This window comes from Pleurodeles waltl, chromosome 1_2 (genome assembly GCF_031143425.1).
Source record: "Pleurodeles waltl isolate 20211129_DDA chromosome 1_2, aPleWal1.hap1.20221129, whole genome shotgun sequence".
NCBI lineage: Eukaryota > Metazoa > Chordata > Amphibia > Caudata > Salamandridae > Pleurodeles > Pleurodeles waltl.
This window is the reverse complement of record NC_090437.1, coordinates 806,708,898-806,726,937: the sequence shown is the minus strand read 5'-3', so window position 1 is coordinate 806,726,937 and position 18,040 is coordinate 806,708,898.

The window sequence follows — 18,040 nt, the reverse complement described above, 5'->3', positions numbered from 1 at the left end:
GCAGGCTCCTTCCCCTTTAGGATATGTGTCCTGGAATCCTTTCCACCACGAGTAGGTGTGGATGGAACTGGGCCCGTGGACTGTGTGGCTGAGGTGCTTGGCTGGGTTTGTGATAACCTGGCCATACATGCAGGACAGGGGGTGGTAGGGAAGAGGTCAATGGTGGAAAGGAAAAGCTTTTTAGGGACATTGGGGTGGGTAGAGGGAGAAGTAATGGGAGTGGAGGATGAGGGAGTGGTTGTTGGAGGTGTCTGTCTGCTGGATTTGGGTGCAGGTGCATGGGCTGTATGTTGTTGTGAGGTGGATGGCTGTTGGGTGTCTGAGTGCTTGCGTTTGTGTATTTTCGGATGGGGGCAGACACAGTGGGAGAAGCCACAGGGGACGTGTGCATGGATGTTGTGGAGGTGTCCGCCAGTGAGGTGTGTGTTCTGCTTGGTGTGGGGATGCTGGTAGTGGATGCTGATGTAGTGCATGTAGGTGTGAGTGTGGACGTGACTGGGAGGAAGGTGGTGGAGGAGGATGAGGGGGGGACAGTGGAGGCAGTGGATGGTGTAGTGTCTGCAACTGTATGGTGTTTGCGTGAGTGCTTGTGGGATGAAGTGTGGTGCTTGTGTTTGCCTGTGACACTCTTGGGTGTTGTCCTGTGTGCACGCTCGTCTGCCTGTGTGCTTGGGATGGGTTAGGATAGAGGAGAATGGGACTGAGAAGTGGTAGTTGGAGGGTGGACGGCAGAAACAGGGACAATGGCTGCCATCAGAGAGGAGGCCAGAGCCTGGATCGATCTCTGTTGGGCCGCCAATACAGTGTGAATGCCCTCCAGGAATGCATTAGATTGTTGCATCTGGGCAGCAAGCCCCTGGATGGCATTCACAATGGTTGACTGCCCTAGAGAGATGGATCTCAGGAGGTCAGTAGCCTCCTCACTCAGGGCAGCAGGGCTCACTGGGGCAGGGTCTGAGGTGCCTGAGCCAAAGGAGATGCCCACCCTCCTGAGTGAACGGGCACGGGAAATTTGCTGAGAGGCTGCTGGGAGGGCGGTGCTGGTATGGGGGCTGACAGCTGTACCTGTAGCTGGGGTGGTCACAGAAGTGTCCACTACTACCAGGGAGATTCCATCGGAGGAGGTATCTGTATCCGAATTGTCCCCTCCAGCCTCCGCCATGGTGCTCCCCTCGCCCTCCGCCCCACTGGTGCTATCAGCGTCGGTGGACTCTGCCTCCTGGGTCCTTTGGGATGCAGCTCCCTCTGTCGCTGGTGCCTCTGCTCCTCCGCCAGATGATGCTAATGCACATAAGGACAGGATAACAAAACAAGAAAGGGGGGAGAGAGACAAAGGATACACTGGGTCAATGGCTGCACCAACACCACCATTGGTGTACACAGCACCCTCACAAACAAGGAACAGGCCTACGCATCATGCATTGCACCACCACTGAAATCGCTAGCCACCAAGGCATGAAGAGGGGCACGCACTGCCAATTGCACCATACCTGGGACCCACGCAGCCCTGACCAGTAGTGGATGCTTACAAGCTAGGTAGGCAGGATTATCCCTTCAGAACCCTAGCCACCAGAGGACCAACGCTGCTATGTCAGGCCAGGCCTGGGGCACCCACTGAACACTTCCACCACCCAGATACCACCCCACCAGCCGTAAGTTGTAATGATAGCCACTGTACTCAACCCCTTGTGGCTGCTGTGATGCCCTCAAGCGCCCATCCAGCTCTGGATAGGCCACCGCCACTATGCGGGCCATTGGGGGAGTCAGGGTTCAACGGGCACCCCATCCTCATTGGGAGGCCATCCCCAGCTGGGCCTCTGCTGGCTTGCGTTTCCAACGTCTCAGGTCCTCCCACCTTTTGCGACAGTGGGTGCTCTGCCTGCCATAGACCCCCAGGGTTCACACCTCCTTGTCAATGGCACACGATATATACCCTTCTTTTGATGGGCACTGACCTGCAGAGGCAATACACACAGGAAAACACCATTAGACAGACAGTCCAGCCTGTTTCACATGGGGCCCACCATATCTGTTTCCATCACCATTGGCACACATAGCCCAGCACACAGCATGTACACTGCAAAAAGGACATCCACCCCCCCTTACAAGATGCCTTTACACACACAACTGTATGCATTCATGACACATGCATAGTGCCCCCAGTGTACTCACCTGTTGGTCTGGAAGCCCATACAGCAATCCGTACTGGGGTAGGATCCCATCCACCAGTCTCTCCAACTCTTCTGAAGTGAAGGCTGGGGCCCTTTCCCCAGTCATACGGGCCATGGTAGGTTCCAGACACAGGTCACAGCAGCAAATGCAGTGTAGGTCCTCTCCTATGGAAGGTCAGGTGGCAAAGTGAGGAATCAAATAGAACATGGCGGTCACGTCCGTGGCGGTGCATACCATCACCGCTGGCGTAGATCACCATTGGCCACTGTACCCCATAGGGCCCAATATTAACCAATGAGGAGTTGCACAGCGGTTCCCGGCCGCCTCCTGCCACGGTGCACAACGTCAGCAGAATGACATCACTTCCATCTGTCCTTCCACACAGGACAGGCGGACGACATTTCAGGTGGGGCAGCCCTATGGATTCATGCTGCGTAACAGGAGAAATAGCCACATTTTGGACAAATCACACTGACCCATTACAAGTTTAACGATTGCAAACTCCTATTGTGGCTCCAAAGGTCAGTTTGTGACAGCATCCTCACTCTTGTGTCCCTTAGATATCTACTGCTGCTGACGAATAGAAGATGGAGGCATACCCCCGTGCACAGACTCCTGGTGGACTTGGCAACACTGGAGGTCAGGCACATAATACTCACCAATAGACTTGACACGGCCACAATCACAGAGCTGTGTGCCCAATTGGAGCCTGACCTGATATCAGCTATCCGTCAGCCCACTGGGATCCCCCCTCTTGTGCAAGTGCTATCTGTACTCCATTTCCTGGCAACTGGTTCTTTCCAAGTGACAGTGGGCTTGGCAGTAGGAATGTCACAGCTAATGTTTTCAATAGTGCTGACAAGAGTGTTGTCTGATCTGATAAAACACATGTGCAGCTACATTGTTTTCCCCCAGGTTGAGGATTTGACCACAGTGAAGGCTGGGTGTTATGCAATGGGACATATCCCCAACATTATTGGGGCGATTGATGGTACACATATTGCATTTGTCTCCCCCCCCCGCACGGAATGAACAGGTGTACAGGAATCGCAAGAGTTTCCACTCAATGAAGGTTCACATGGTGTGCTTGGCTAACCAGTACATTTCCCACGTCAATGCTAAGTATCCAGGGTCGGTGAATGATGCCTTTGTCCTGAGGAATACCGCATCCCAAATGGGATGGGCCAACTACAGAGGCACAGGGTGTGGCTAATAGGAGAGCCCTGGTTCCCACCCAGTATATATTGGTGTATGGGTATGGTGTTGACCATACGGTATAGGATAGTGTGTGGCTAAATGTTGTCCCTCAATATTTGCAGGTGACTCTGGTTACCCAAACCTATCGTGGCTGCTGACCCACGTGAGGAATGCCAACACAAGGGCATAAGAACATTAGAATGAGGCACATGGGCAAACCAGAGGGATCATTGAAAGGTCCTTTGCCCTCCTGAAGGCCAGGTTCTGGTGCCTCCATCTAACAAATGGATCCCTGTGCTTCTCACCCAAGAAGGTCTGCCAGATGGTAGTGGCATGCTGCATGTTGCACAACCTGACCCTCAGACGACATGTCCCTTTTCTGCAGGAGGAGGAGACTGGAGATGCCCCTGTGGCAGCAGTAGACCCTGTGGACAGTGAGGATGAGGAGGCAGAGGATGAGGATGAGGACAACAGAACATCAGTTATACGACAATACTTCCAATGACACACAGTTAAGACAGTGTAACTTTACATTTCAATGACTTTGGTTGTAATCTGTGTGGCAATGGCATGCTGATATTTCCCACTTCTACTCCCACTTACTGTTCCCTCTGGCAAATTAGTTTGCAGATGTTGGTGACTTGAGATATACTCTTGGTGTGATCACAACAGCCAACTACAGGTCATTAATCTTTGATCATTCTATGTACAATTAATTTGCAATGTTTGTGCTGTTCCATATAATACATACTTGATATACATGACATACTACAGATGCATTTGTTTGCAAAGGGTGTTTATTGAAGTGCTAACATATAGGGGGAAACGCAATGGGATGGGGTGATGATGGAGGAAAGTCCAGGGTATTGTTCCAGTCAGTTTGTAGCATAGGTGCATTGTCCAAGGGGACATAGGAAGGGGAACAATGGACAAGGTGACTGAGTGGGACACAAGGGGGACAATCAGGAGAGTCTCATTTCCTGGCAGGGGTCTTGGCAAGTGTCTCTGGCTTCTGTCTGGATCGCAGGGAATGGTTGTGGGGTGGTTCACCTTCTGCAGGGGGAGGGGTGCTGGTGGCCTGTGAGACCTGTGGAGGGGCCTCCTGGCCACTAGCGGCAGCAGAAATGGAAGGCTGTTCTGATGTCTGGTTAGTGACAGGTGCCCGCTGTTGTGGGACTGCCTCCCTCATAATGTTGGCCATGTCTGCCAGCATCCATGCTATGGAGATAAGGGTGTTGTTGATGGCCTGCAAGTGCTCCCTGATCACCTGGTACTGTCCGTCCTGCAGCCACCTGTTCTCCTGCACCTTGTCCAGGATCTGGCCCATGTTGTCCTGGGAATGTTGTCAGGCTCCCAGGATCTCGGAGAGTGCCTCCTGGAGAGTCGGTTCCCTGAGCCTGTCCTCCTCCTGGTGCACAGCGCTCCTCCCAGTTTCCCTGTTGGCCTGTGCCTCTGTCCCCTGAACGTGTGCCCACTGCCACTGACTCCAGGTCCCTGATTGTGTTGTGTGCGAGGTGTAGCCTGGGGTTCCTGTAGAGGTGGACACACTTCTGGTTGACGTGTCCTGGGGATAGAGGTGTGGGTATGTTGGGTGGGTGCTGTGGTGTTGGATCCTGATGGGGAGGCTCTGTGGTGGTGTGTGCCTGGGCTTGGGTAACTGGCTGTCCAGTGGTCCCTGATGGGCCAGGTAGGTCATCCAGATCCTGAGGACCAGAGTTACTGTCATCATTGTGGGCCTCTTCTGTTGGGGGACTGGATAGTTGTGGCACCTCCTCTCCGCTGACATTGGCTGGGGTACCTGTGGGGATGTAAATGATGTGTTATGGTTTATGTGTGTGACATATTGTACATCCGTGGCTTCCTCTCCATGTTTGGGTTTGCCCTGCAAGCTTTCACTTGTGTATGTTAGTGTATGGTGGGATTGTTAGTTCTCTATGGTGTGCATGCTTTAGTGAAGAGTGTCCATGCAGGGCTGTGCGGGGTGTCCATGCCTTGGTACAGCATGCAGGGCTTGGCATTGGGATAAGTGAGATGTGATAGTGGAGTGTGTGGGTTGTGGTGGAGTGATGGGAATGAGAGTGAGGGTATGTGATGGCATGCAGGTAGGGGGGTGATAATAGTTTAGAGTTGACTTACCAGAGTGCAGTCCTCCTCTGACTTCGACCAGGCCCTCAGGATGCAGTATTGCCAAGACTTGCTCCTCCCATGCCGTGAGTTGTGGGTGATGAGGTGGGGATCCACCGCCAGTCCTCTGGATAGTGAGCTGGTGTCTTGCTGCTATGGAACGTACCTTCCCCCGTAGGTCGTTCCACCTCTTCCTGATGTCGTCCCTTGTTCTGGGGTGCTGTCCTACGGTGTTGACCCTGTCCACGATTCTCCGCCATAGCTCCATCTTCCTGACTATTGATATCTGCTGCACCTGTGCTCCAAATAGCTGTGGCTCTACCTTGACAATTTCCTACACCATGAGTCTTAGCTCATCTTCTGTGAAACGGGGGTGTCTTTGTGGTGCCATGGGTGTTATGTGATGTGTGTTGGTGAGGGTGTGTTGGGTAATGTTTTGGGGTGTGTGATGTGGAGTGCGTTAGTGGTGTATAGGTGTTTGTAGTGTGTGATTCTAGTTGTGTCAGGGGTCTTGGTGTCTTTTCTGGTGGCAATGCTTTGTAATCGTAAAGGGTTGTGGGTAATGTGGGTATGTGTTTTATAGTAGTGTGGGTGTGTGGTTGTGGTTTGTGTATGGGTGTCAGGTGTGTGTTGTTTGAACTGGCCAATGTTTTTTTTTTTTTTTATTAGGGTGTCCATTGTGAGAGCAGCAGTATGTACCACCAATGGTTTACCGCTGTTGAATGTCCATCGTGGTGATTTGTGGGTCATAATGTGATGGGCGTTGTTCTGTTGGCGTAATGGTGTGGGTTTTGAGACCACCAGTTTATCACTGACCTTTGGTCTGGCGGATTTGTGTCTGTGGCTGAATTCTGTCAGATTAGTGGTTGTGTGTCATAATATGGTGAAAGGTTATCTGTCGCCACGCTGGTAAATTGGCGGCTGTCAGCGTGGCAGTAAATGGGTTTACCGCCAGTGTCATAATGAGGGCCAATGTTTGTGTTCTAATTATTCTAACATACAGCCCTAGCAGTACCTCTTCAGACAAGGAAATGAGGTTCCAGGCAAGTCTCTGAATGAATTAAGGAAACTATGATTCTTGTCAAAGCTCTTGCTTTCTGCTAAATATATGGTGTATTGAGCAATTTTATTTAAACAACGTAGGGAGTTGCTACTACTGCATACATTTACGTGGTCCATATAGTCTTACGTAATAATAATAATTTTAGATCAAAACATGGATGAATATTGAGAAACATGAGTATGCAACACCAGGTTGTTTCTACACTGGCAGCTCGGCGGCGTTAAGGGTCGTTCTACTGCCTTTTTTGCAAGAATTTTTCGGGTTGCAGGCAAGATTAACACCTTGTAATTTGTTCTCCCTGATCCTTACCAATAAAGTCACTATCAGACCATTTGCTGGCTTTTTGTGTATCATGTCATACTGGTGCGGTAAAGCCCGTTTTCTACAATGCCGTTAATATAGCGCTTCCTTGATATATATATATATATATATATCGATATATATATATATATATATATATATATATATAAGGGAGAGTATATACTATTTTTTAACAGGCTTGGGGAACAGCATGCATTTCAGACTACCGAGACGAGAACATAAAATATTCTGCAACAAAGGCCGCATTAATTATTCACACACCTGCTAGGATTTGAGTATGTATATTTAAATAAAAGTTATTTGCCACAGGGAATCTCTAGGAAAATCTACTCATCCGTATCATTAGAAAACAGAAATCGACAGGAGGAAAACCGCATGAGCTCTCATTTTTCTTTAGCCGTCCGGTTACACAAGCTGCAAACGAATCCAAAAGACTTCGCAACCATTAAAAAGGGTACTGTATCTAACTAAAAGATTGTTCTTTTTATTTCAAGCATGTCCCAGTGACTCTGGGTCTGGGTCTGTTCTGCCTGAGACGGCATCATCATTAACCGAATGAAAGTCCACACTGGAAATAGTCTCCCGTGCGATGACTGGGGAAGATGGATTCACTACTTTGGATAGTAGATGACAATAATGAATGATGTGAGCCCAGGCTGTCAAGAAGGATCATATGCTATAGACAGGGCCCTTATTAAGCACGGTAATTCAGGTGCGAATATCCAGCTCCCTGCAGTGAGTCATCATTGAGATGAATGGCCAGCCACCGAGTGTGACAGATGGTGAGTGACAGATTTATAATTGGAAAGTAGCCTCTCTACATGGAAAGTTTCATGCTTTGCCCAGTTTCCCGTTTGCTGTGAAGTTTTCAGCTTGCAACACATTCCTGTTCAGTTGGTGTTCTTAGCAAACCAGGCTTTACCTTGAATATCTATATTTGTGCTCTCTGTAATATTGTTGCATATTTGAACCCAGATTATACATATTGTCCGAGGCGTTTCTATCTGTGGAGCAGCCGGTGAAGGGGCACCCGGGACCAAAGGGGTCCTCCTCGGATTTACTCTTTCACCTGGAGGAGTAGGGAGACTCCCTTTCCCGGAGACAGAGAGAAATTAAAAACTAGAGAGGACAGCTAAAAGGGAGATAAATCCAAGAAGGAGTGGAGAAGAGAGACAATGGAGGGAAAAGAGAGTGAATATTATCAATGAAAGAAAACGCTAGAGCTGGTGGGACGAAAAATGTGAACAGAAAGGAGAGCATGAAAAATTGGATAGGGAAGAAGAAAGAGACAATGTCAAAATAAGCATGTCGGAGAGAAGAGGAAGACGAAGATAAAGATGTGAAAGCGAAAGTAATGAGAGACTGAGAGGACTTTGAGATTTAAGGGAGGTTAAGGAGAGTGTAGGTCACAAATAAATGAGCACTTAAAGAGTGTTGAGGAGAAGTGGGGGCGGAAGAAAGGGGGAAAGGAAAGGAGTAGTGGGTAAAAAGGAACAAGAGTAAAAGAAGGACATGGTAGAAAGTGAAAATGTAGATAGCGACAATTCAGACAGAGTGAAGTCAATGTGGGGAATGAAATGAGGAAGTGATAGGGGAAGGAGCAGTGCAGGGCAGAGACATCCTAAGGATTTGGGGTGCCCTGGGCCAATTGCATTTTGGGGGCCCTGTTCGGAACAGCTTTGAATTCATGATCCAATTGCAGCTCAGGGCAGTAATAAAAGTTGTGGAGCGTTTCTTCTCTCTCCTTGTACTGGTGCACTGTGTATAGCCTAATGCCACCACAGGCACCCCCTGTAGTATGGTGCAAGGGGGCCTGCATTACAGGCAGGATTGTTTTGTGCATGAAGGGACACCATCCTGCACAAAATCAGTCGCTAGCGACATTTTCCTCTTATTATTTGTGGAAAGAGGAAATAGCGAGAAGAAATGAAGATATTCCTCCTTTTTACTCCTCACAGAGGAATGCGTAGCATTTTGATATATTCCCAGGTTTACTAGCTTTAGTAAATCTGGGAATGTGCTCAAATCAATGCGGAGATGCATGTGAACGCCCATTCTCACCCAGGGAGGGTCTCCCAGCTTGACATGTAAAGTAACACATCAGAATAGCTGTATTGCATTACATTTCTTTTCAGAGCTACGCAAGGCGGCGTGAATCACCCTTTGCACAGCTTTGTTAATATTACTGAAGACAGTGCAACGTAACTAAAATGCAAAGGCTTGATAAATCTGGGTCTATGGTTCTTCTCCTGTTATTTAGTAACCAAGTCAATGTGTCATTTTGTGTTCTTAGACCTACTATTTGATGTTATTTGTTGAGACTCTACTCCTATATGGCACATTCTATATGTTACACTTAGAGACTTTGAACTTTATAGAGTAATTTAGTGAAGCAGATATTTGAAGCATACATTTGATTTATTTTTTCAAACGGAGATACATTTCTAGCTGACAAGCTCTCTATCTCCAAAGACTCTTGGAAGAGTGACATCAGGAATGAGATGAAGATGTGGAAAAAAGAACGAAATCAGTCTCCCTGTATCAAAATAGACATCCCCAATATTTTTACAGTTTTGGAAAAAGCTGCAGGCACACCTCTCTATGGAACACTACATCACAACAAAGTCAAATTTCACATTCACTCTTAGAACTCAGCTTGCCCTCCAATCACTTGTTGACCGCAGCTTTATCTTTGACCCAGTACAGGTTTTCACTGACTTTAGGCTAGGTTCACACTCTACAAATACCACATATATATATATATATATATATAAGTACATATTTCCATACCTTAGCAAGAGAGGCAAATAGAGTGAACAACTTGAGGCAGGAGATCTCTGAAACATCTGAGATTTTTGTTTTCAGTCTGGGCTAGAACCATTCTGCTTCTTTGCCAGCCTCATGTAATGAAAATAAAAAAGATAGATAATACATACATTTGTAAACAATTAGAGGGCTATTTAGTAAACCGTCTTCCTCTATTGGTCTGCTGAATTGTCACTCATATTTTTCCCTCCACAATATTCAACAAAGGGCAACATTTCAGCTCACTTTAGCAGTCAGTTCTCTTGCATTGTGATTGCCATTTTCCCTGATGACATATGTCACTTGTCATAAATTTCTTATTATTTTAGTCAATGTTGTGTATTTGTAATAATGTTTTCAGGTTACAGTAATTTTTAACTGAGTGGTACTTTTTATTTGTACCAGTAAGAATTGCATATCTTACTGTGAATTGCATTAAAACTAAAAATGATTTCTACAAATATTCAGAATAAACCTCACTTCTGGCTGTCACACAATGGGCCAGATGTAGGTAACAGTTTGCACGTCTCAAACAGCGATTTTCGCTGTTTGCGATGTGCAAACTGCACTATGCAATGCACAAAATGCCTTTTGCGATTCGGTAACCTGATAACTGAATCGCAAAATGGGTTTGCGAGTCGCAATTAGGAAGGGGAGACCCCTTCCTAATTGCGAGTCGCAGTGCAATGCCAGATTGCTTTGTGACAACGAACCCGGTCGCAAACCAATCGCAGTTAGCACCCATTTCAAATGGGTGCTAACCCATTCGCAAAAGGGAAGAGGTCCCCATGGGACCTCTTTCCCTTTGTGAATGGCATTAAAAACATTTTTCCAGAGCAGGCAGTGGTCCTATGGTCCTATGGACCACTGCCTGCTCTGAAAAAATGAAACGAAGAATTTAAATTTTTTAGTTTTGTAATGCATCTCGTTTTCCTTTAAGGAAAAGGGGCTGCATTCCAAAAAAGAACTGCTTTATTTAAAAACAGTCACAGACATGGTGGTCTGCTGTCTCAGGCCACCATCCCTGTGAGTGCTGCGAGTCTCAAGGGGGTCGCAAATTGCGACCCACCTCATGAATATTCCTGAGGTGGGCATTTGTGACCCCCTTGCGAGTCGCAAACAGTCTCAGGGACACTGTTGTGCATAGGGTTTTGCGACTTGCAAATTGCAAGTCGCTCTGGCTCACAATTTGCGAGTCGCAAAACCCAACTTACCTACATCTGGCCCAATGTACTTTTAAAATTACAAGCTATTTTTTTTATTTAAATTTTTTATTGCAGGCATATGGATGCCATGTTAAGGGCAGTGACATTTTTCTTTTTGCTTCCTTTTAACTATGTGACATGTGACATAAAATGGCAGTAAAAAAGATTTTTTTATAAATTGACCAATACAACAGCTTGCCCTGGACAGGCATTTTGATTTTGGTAGTGAGAAAATCTCTCCTGATACAGCCGGTCAAACCTTTCATTTTATTTAAAAAATAGTAAAGAAAAGCACCCGTCAAAGAGAAGACCCACGGTTCCAGTAGCAGGTCGTTTGCAAGCCAGGAAAGGCCAAGGGTATGTTTGAGGAGTCTCACAAATATAAGACTAAAAAAAAACGTATGGGCATTTTCATTATCACATGTGAAACAGCATATCTGATGGCATGGAGGTGCTTGGAGTGCCCCTTTTTAGAGAACGGAAATTGTTGTTTTTCACAAGGCTCTAAGAGACAACTATTGCAAGATTAGAAGATGCCACCTAGTGCTTTTGGGCAAAATATAGGCTTTATAGTGTGGTAGCTAATTCTAAATGTGTAATTTTTAGTGACAAATTATTTAGAATATTAATGATTTTTATGATGGTTCTCGTCATAAATAATGCATTATTATTGTGGCATTTGGAACAATATTGATCAGACTTTTAGAAATATGTTTATTAATGTAGTTTATTGTGCCACATTTTCGCAGAAACACCATTTTATTAATAGGGATGCTGCTTTGCTTTTATGTTCGTCTTGCTCTCCTCATTACCCCTCCAAATCAGATACCTCCAGCATCTTTTCTTTCCCTGTAGTCCATGCAGCACACAGGACACTGTGACACGATTGGTTATTTTTCTTAGAGAGCGAGAACTGTGAATGAAACATTCTGACAGTATCATTTTACTGCTGTTCCTGCTGAGAATTCTGATGTGGACCCGCTACTATGCACTAGTGTATGGGTCTTTGTTTGAAACATGTTTGGTATTATGTTGTGAATCTCCTGACTGCTGTTTCTGAAAAAGCTGCTGGAGTTTTTCTTTCTTAAGAGATAGGTAAGTGCTACATGATTGTTTGTGACGATCTTAGTTCTGATTTGCCCAATATGTGTTATCACTAGACATGCTTTGTTGAATTTGCAGTTTCTACTCATGGCCTGTTCATAAAATGTGTATAAAAACCCCTTGATGTTGACGGTGAGCCATATGACTTACTTCTCTTTCAGAGGCACTGTCCATACAGTATTTATATACAAACCTTCCCTTTCATTCTAGGGATGATGTCAGTGCTTCTTTTGATTCTGACAGAGAAACTTTTCCTATTCTTCTAGGGATGCTGCTGATTCTTATAATTTTTGCTGCTTATTAAGGCTTAGAATAATTCTGATATCAGACTATGTACTCTGTATCTGAGCCTGTGGTATGTATATATAATATATATATATATATATATATATCTACACACACATTTATATATATATATATATATATATATATGTATATATATATATATATATATATATATATATATATATATATATTATTATATACACACACACACACACACACACACACACACATATATCGAAACTGAAAGAAACACCACACTCCAGGAACTCCAATCCATTGGGTTAATTAAATATACAATGTGTCAAACACCGATGCGTTTCTACTCCGAGGAGTTTTTCTCACAGTTGGCTAGTACGTTTTTCTGTTGTTGATATACAATAGCCCGTCCTACTTGTAATGGAGATTTCTGGGTCATGTAGTCTAGTATTCTCAACAATTACATTTTTGATTAAAACTCAATGTTTAAGCACAGCAGATACTCATTTATCTATGGTAACTGAAATATGTTGATGTTATAATCATATTTTCTCTAAATATTTATACATGATTGTTACACTTCTATTGGCTCAGTCCCCACTTTTTTCACAAGTGAAAGAAAATGTACAAATAATTTCTTTTATAATATGTGTGAATATTTCTGTACCATAAACTTTCAGGTGGTCATTCTGAGTCTGGCGGTCTTGAGACCACCAGACTCGGGGTGGCGGTCGGACCGCTGCAATAGTGGCGGTCCGACTGCCTCGTTCTGACCGTGGCAGAGCCGCTGTGGTCCAACTGCTGACACCACCAGGCTGCAGCCAGCCTGCAGCCTGGTGGTCCCAGCGGTTGTAATACACCAGGGCAGCACCACCAGCAGTGCTGCCCTCTGGAATTTGAGTCCCATCCACCAGCCTTTCCATGGTGGGTTACACCCCCTTGGAAAAGCTGGTGGAATGGGGGAGCTATGGGCCCCCTGGGAGCTCCTGTACCCCCATGCACTTAGCATGGGCAGTGCAGGGGCCCCCATGCACAGCCCGGTCACGCATTTCACTGTCCAAATTACGGGCAGTGAAATGCACGACGGGTGCTGCTGCACCTGCTGTACCACCACATTGGTGCCGGCTGTCAATGTTAAGGCCCTCTTAAACAGTGTTTCCACCCGCCTGCCCTGCTGCGAACTTGAAATAGGGCTGGTGCTGTCCTGCCCGCACTAGCACTCAGGTGGCGGCATGAGTTTGGCGGGCTGCCTCCCGCCAAACTCAGAGTGACCACCTTATTGTTAGTAATTGGACCTCTAGTTTGCAGAGGTCTGCACCCTGTCCAAGTGGGACCAGAATGCTAGTCCGGGTAAGTCAGATACACAACCTAAATTAACCTGTACACATTCTCTGGTTGTTTGGTACAGAGCAGTCAGGCTTAACTTGAGAGGCAATGTGTAAAGTATTTGTGCAACACCTAAATTATAGCAACACAGTGAAAGACACCACAATAAGACTCCACAGTTTATAAAAATAGAAAATGTTCATCTGTGTAAAACAAGACAAAAACAACAAAAATCCAATCAGTAGATGTTGAGATATTATTTTTTAAAGATCACATGTAAATTAGTGCTTGTAAATGACTAGTGCTCAAAAGGTTACTTGAGGTCATGAGGGTACTAATTCAAAATCCAGGCCTATCATGATGAGGGTAGGCTGATGGAGCAAAGCATCAACGTTGAGGGCACGATACGTCAGTATTTTCTATGCAGTCAGGTCAATGCATTGTTGTGAGGCCCCACTGAAGTCAATGCAGTGCGTCAACATTGAACCATGCAGAGCATCATCATAGAGTTACACATGCTGTGAATCCACTGTCATTGAGCAGTATCTGCATCAGTGTCAAGGGAGCAATGTGTCAAAATTTCTCCCAGGAATCAGCTGCAGAACCCACTTCTGAGGACCAGGACTGGAGAGGCACACCTCAGGCAAGGGTAGGACTCACAGATGGCAGAGTCCAACAGCACCAGTAGCGTTGCAAGCAGTCTTTGATGTCCATGAGACTGCAGAAAAACAAGGGCAACCCAGTAAGCCCTTGGAGACACTCAGGGTCAGCAGGAAGAGTCCAGGACAGAGGTCAGCAGGCAGCAGAGCAACTCAGCAATGCAGAGAAGTAGTTCCTTGGAACATTCAGTCCAAGCAGAGTGGCAGTCCTTACAGCACAGAAGCCATTACTCCAGCAGAGTTATTTCCAAATCCAGTGATGCTCTGATTTCAAGGATTCAGACCCCCAGTACTTATACCCAAAAGTGCTGTTGAAGTGGGGGCTTACTTCAAAGCTCTTTGTAGTGCACACATCCCCCTTTCATCACAGTCCTGGCTCCAGACTATCAGTTGTGGGTAATCAGACCTTGTGTGGGGTCAGGCCACCACCCTTTGACGTTTAAGTGTGAACCCTTTCCATCCATCCTGCCCAGGAAGACCATCAGTATGCAGGTGAATGCAGATGCAGTTGAGTGCTGTTTTGTGGCTGTCTGGATGGAATGCACAAATGTAGCAGTCACCTATCCCAGCCCAGAAGTGCATTGGAGACAGGCTGCCAGGCATGCAGAGCAGTGAGAGCAGATAATTGCCTACTTTTTAAAAGTGGCATTTCTAAAATAGTAATAATAAATTTGACTTCACCATTGAAGAGGATTTATCATTACCATTCTAGTTATATGAAACATGATGTAGCTACTCCTTTCTGATCAGGAATTACAGGTTAAAAGTATATTAATTGATTCCCAATGCTGACCTATGAGAGGATTGGGCATCACAGTAATGAAAAATGACTTTGGGTGTTTTTCATTACCAGGACATGTAAAACTTAAAAGTACACGTCCTGCCATTTACTCACATACTTCCCTACCTATAGGGCTACCAAGGGCCTGCCTTAGGGCTGACCTATGTGTAATGAAAGAGGAGTTTAAGGCTTGGCAAGTAGTTCTAAATGCCAAATCGTAGTGGCAGTAAACTGCACACACAGGCACTGCAGTGGCAGGCCTGAGATAGGTTTGAAAGGCTACTTCTGTGGGTGACACAATCAGTTTTGCAAGTCGACTAGTAGCATTTAATTTACAGGCCTTGGCTATACGGTATACCACTTTACTGACCTTCCCTTGTAAGGGACTTACAAGTAAATCAAATATGCCAAATAGGTGTAAACCAATCATACCATGTTAAGAGAAGAGATGGCACATGCACTTTAGCACTGGTTAGCAGTTGTAAAGTGCTCAGAGTTCTAAGGTCAACAAAAAGAATGTCATAAAAATAGGAGGAGAAAGGCAAAAAGTATGGGGTAACCCTTCAAAAAGGGCCATACCCAACATTCATGATCATCAATAACAACAGTGATGAAAGGATTAAATACACAGTACATTGCAGGGCTAAGTGCCATAATCATACTCTTCTCATATAATCATAGGCTTTGTTGTAAGTGCTCATATACTGTATGTACTGTGGCTCACTATCAGTAAATCTATTCACTGATTTCTGTAACACCAGATTTCACTGATTGTTGCTATATTGTTATTAGTGAACATGCATTTCTTTGTCTACATATACGCCAAAAGGAAATTATTATTATGAATTTAGACTCAAGGCAGTGCAGTTTTGGTGTCAGATCGCCTCCTCTCTCGTTCTTAGGGACACTAGCAATGCCAGTTGTTCTCATGATTTTCAATGTAGTACTTCCCACATACTTGAGACCACATTCACATTCAATGACACATACTATGAATTGAGGTTACATGTAATCCTTTTGTTAATGACAATCGCTCTGTTCTTGAAATCAAATTGCTTTGGTGTTTTTTTAATCTTGCAAACCTTGCACTTTCTACATTTTGCAAACCTTTTCTTTCTTCAATTTCGAACTAGGTCTGTGGCTTGCTATTGTGGAAATGAATTCTAACCAATCTGTCTTTAAGCAATGGTGCTTTTCTGTAGGTAACTTGCAGTTGAAAGTCAATTTTACTTTAACTGTCCAATTCAATGCTGATAAGATGCCAACGTTTGTTGAAGATTCTGATGATACTTTGACATTCCTTACTCTATGTATAAGTATGAGCATTTCATTTTTGTCAGCACAGTAAACATTACTTTTTTGCCATGGTTTGTGTGAGTGTCTTTTTGACATGCTTTATATCATCTAAAAGCTTCCCATGCAGTATAGTTTGCTGATGTTGGTTTTCAGGGAAATCAATTTGAGCTGGACTTACATTGTATGTGAATTTGAGATCACATTCATTTACATGATCTGATGGAAAAAGGTAAGGAACTCATCCTAGTGTCATTTCAGATTAGAAATAGATCATCTAAATATCTCAGCCACATTACTTTTTTTAATACTGCTCATAGTTTTCACTCAAAGCGAGTTCCCACTCCCACCAGCCCATTGTAAAATTAACATAAGGCTCCACAGAATAGTTTGCAGTAAGTGCACCTGACAAGTTCTCCCTCTGCAATGAGCCACTAAACCGGATTTTCTGCATTGGAGAAGAACATAGCAGAAGATGCTGCAAATTCAAGCTGATCAGCAATGCACCTTGGGTAAATCAGCGAGCAGGTAGGTCATGATCTAATCTTTGTTCTCAGAACACTTTTTGGCAGAAAATTGTCTAACTCCCAAGTTTTTAGTTTGGGCTATCCTGTTTTTATACCTGATGCCAGCTTTGAAGTGGAAGAAGAGTTTATTTTGCCAAGTTGAACTGGCAGTTTAAAACTGCATACAAACTGCAAATGGCAGACCTTTGACATGTTTATGAGGCTACCTAAGAGAAAGACACAATAAGTGCTGCAGGCCTACTAGTAGCATTTAATGTATTAGCCCTGAATACATGGTATACCACTGTACTGGGGATATGTAAGTAAACTGAATATTCCAGTCAGGTGCCAATTTTGCCATGGTTTAGCGATTGAGCACAAGCAACATAACACTGGTTAGTAGTTGTGAAGAGCAAAGAGTCCTAAGGCCAGCAAAAACAAATTCATCCAAACAGGAGGGGAAAAGGCAAACAGTTTGGAGGTGACCATGCAGAGAGGGTGAAGTCCAACGATCAGCTACAGCCCTGTACAGTGCAATTAGTTTTGTGTGGGCTAATCACTGTAGGAACATACCAACAATAACGTTTTACAAGAACTATTGTTTCATAATAAAAAAAGAACAGACGTTGGATGGAATGAGGAACAAATTAAACATTCACCCCCAGTCCCAGATCTGAGAATAATCCATTATTTCTTTTTACTCGCAATGCCATTCCAGTTGGGACCCAACCATATGCAAATTTTTCTTGACCCTGCTCCCCATGGGAACAGTCCAGCCCAAACCACCAGGCCAGGTCCTCCCTGGACCAGAAACAAGAACACTGGGACGGTTTTCAGAGTATCACCCCAGCTAGCCTGCATCTGGTGGTATAGCGAGCATGGGACCCACGTCTGGCATTCCTCTCCCTTAGGGTGAAAAAATCAAACATTCACCCACAGTCACAGAACTGGGTTTAATCCATAATTTGCTCACTATGCCATTAACGTTTGGACCTAGCCATATGCAAATCAGTCTTGAACCTGCTCCCCATGGGAATAGTCCAGCCCAAACTGCCAGACCAGGTCCTCCCTGGACCAGAAACAAGCACCATGGGCTGTTACTGACTTCTTCTATCTTCTGAGTGTAAAAGTTACTCCATGTCAATTTTATGTTGGTGTGATATTTGCCTAGAGCCTGTTTATACAATACTTCATCATCGTCCTGATACTGTCTTCTCAAGATT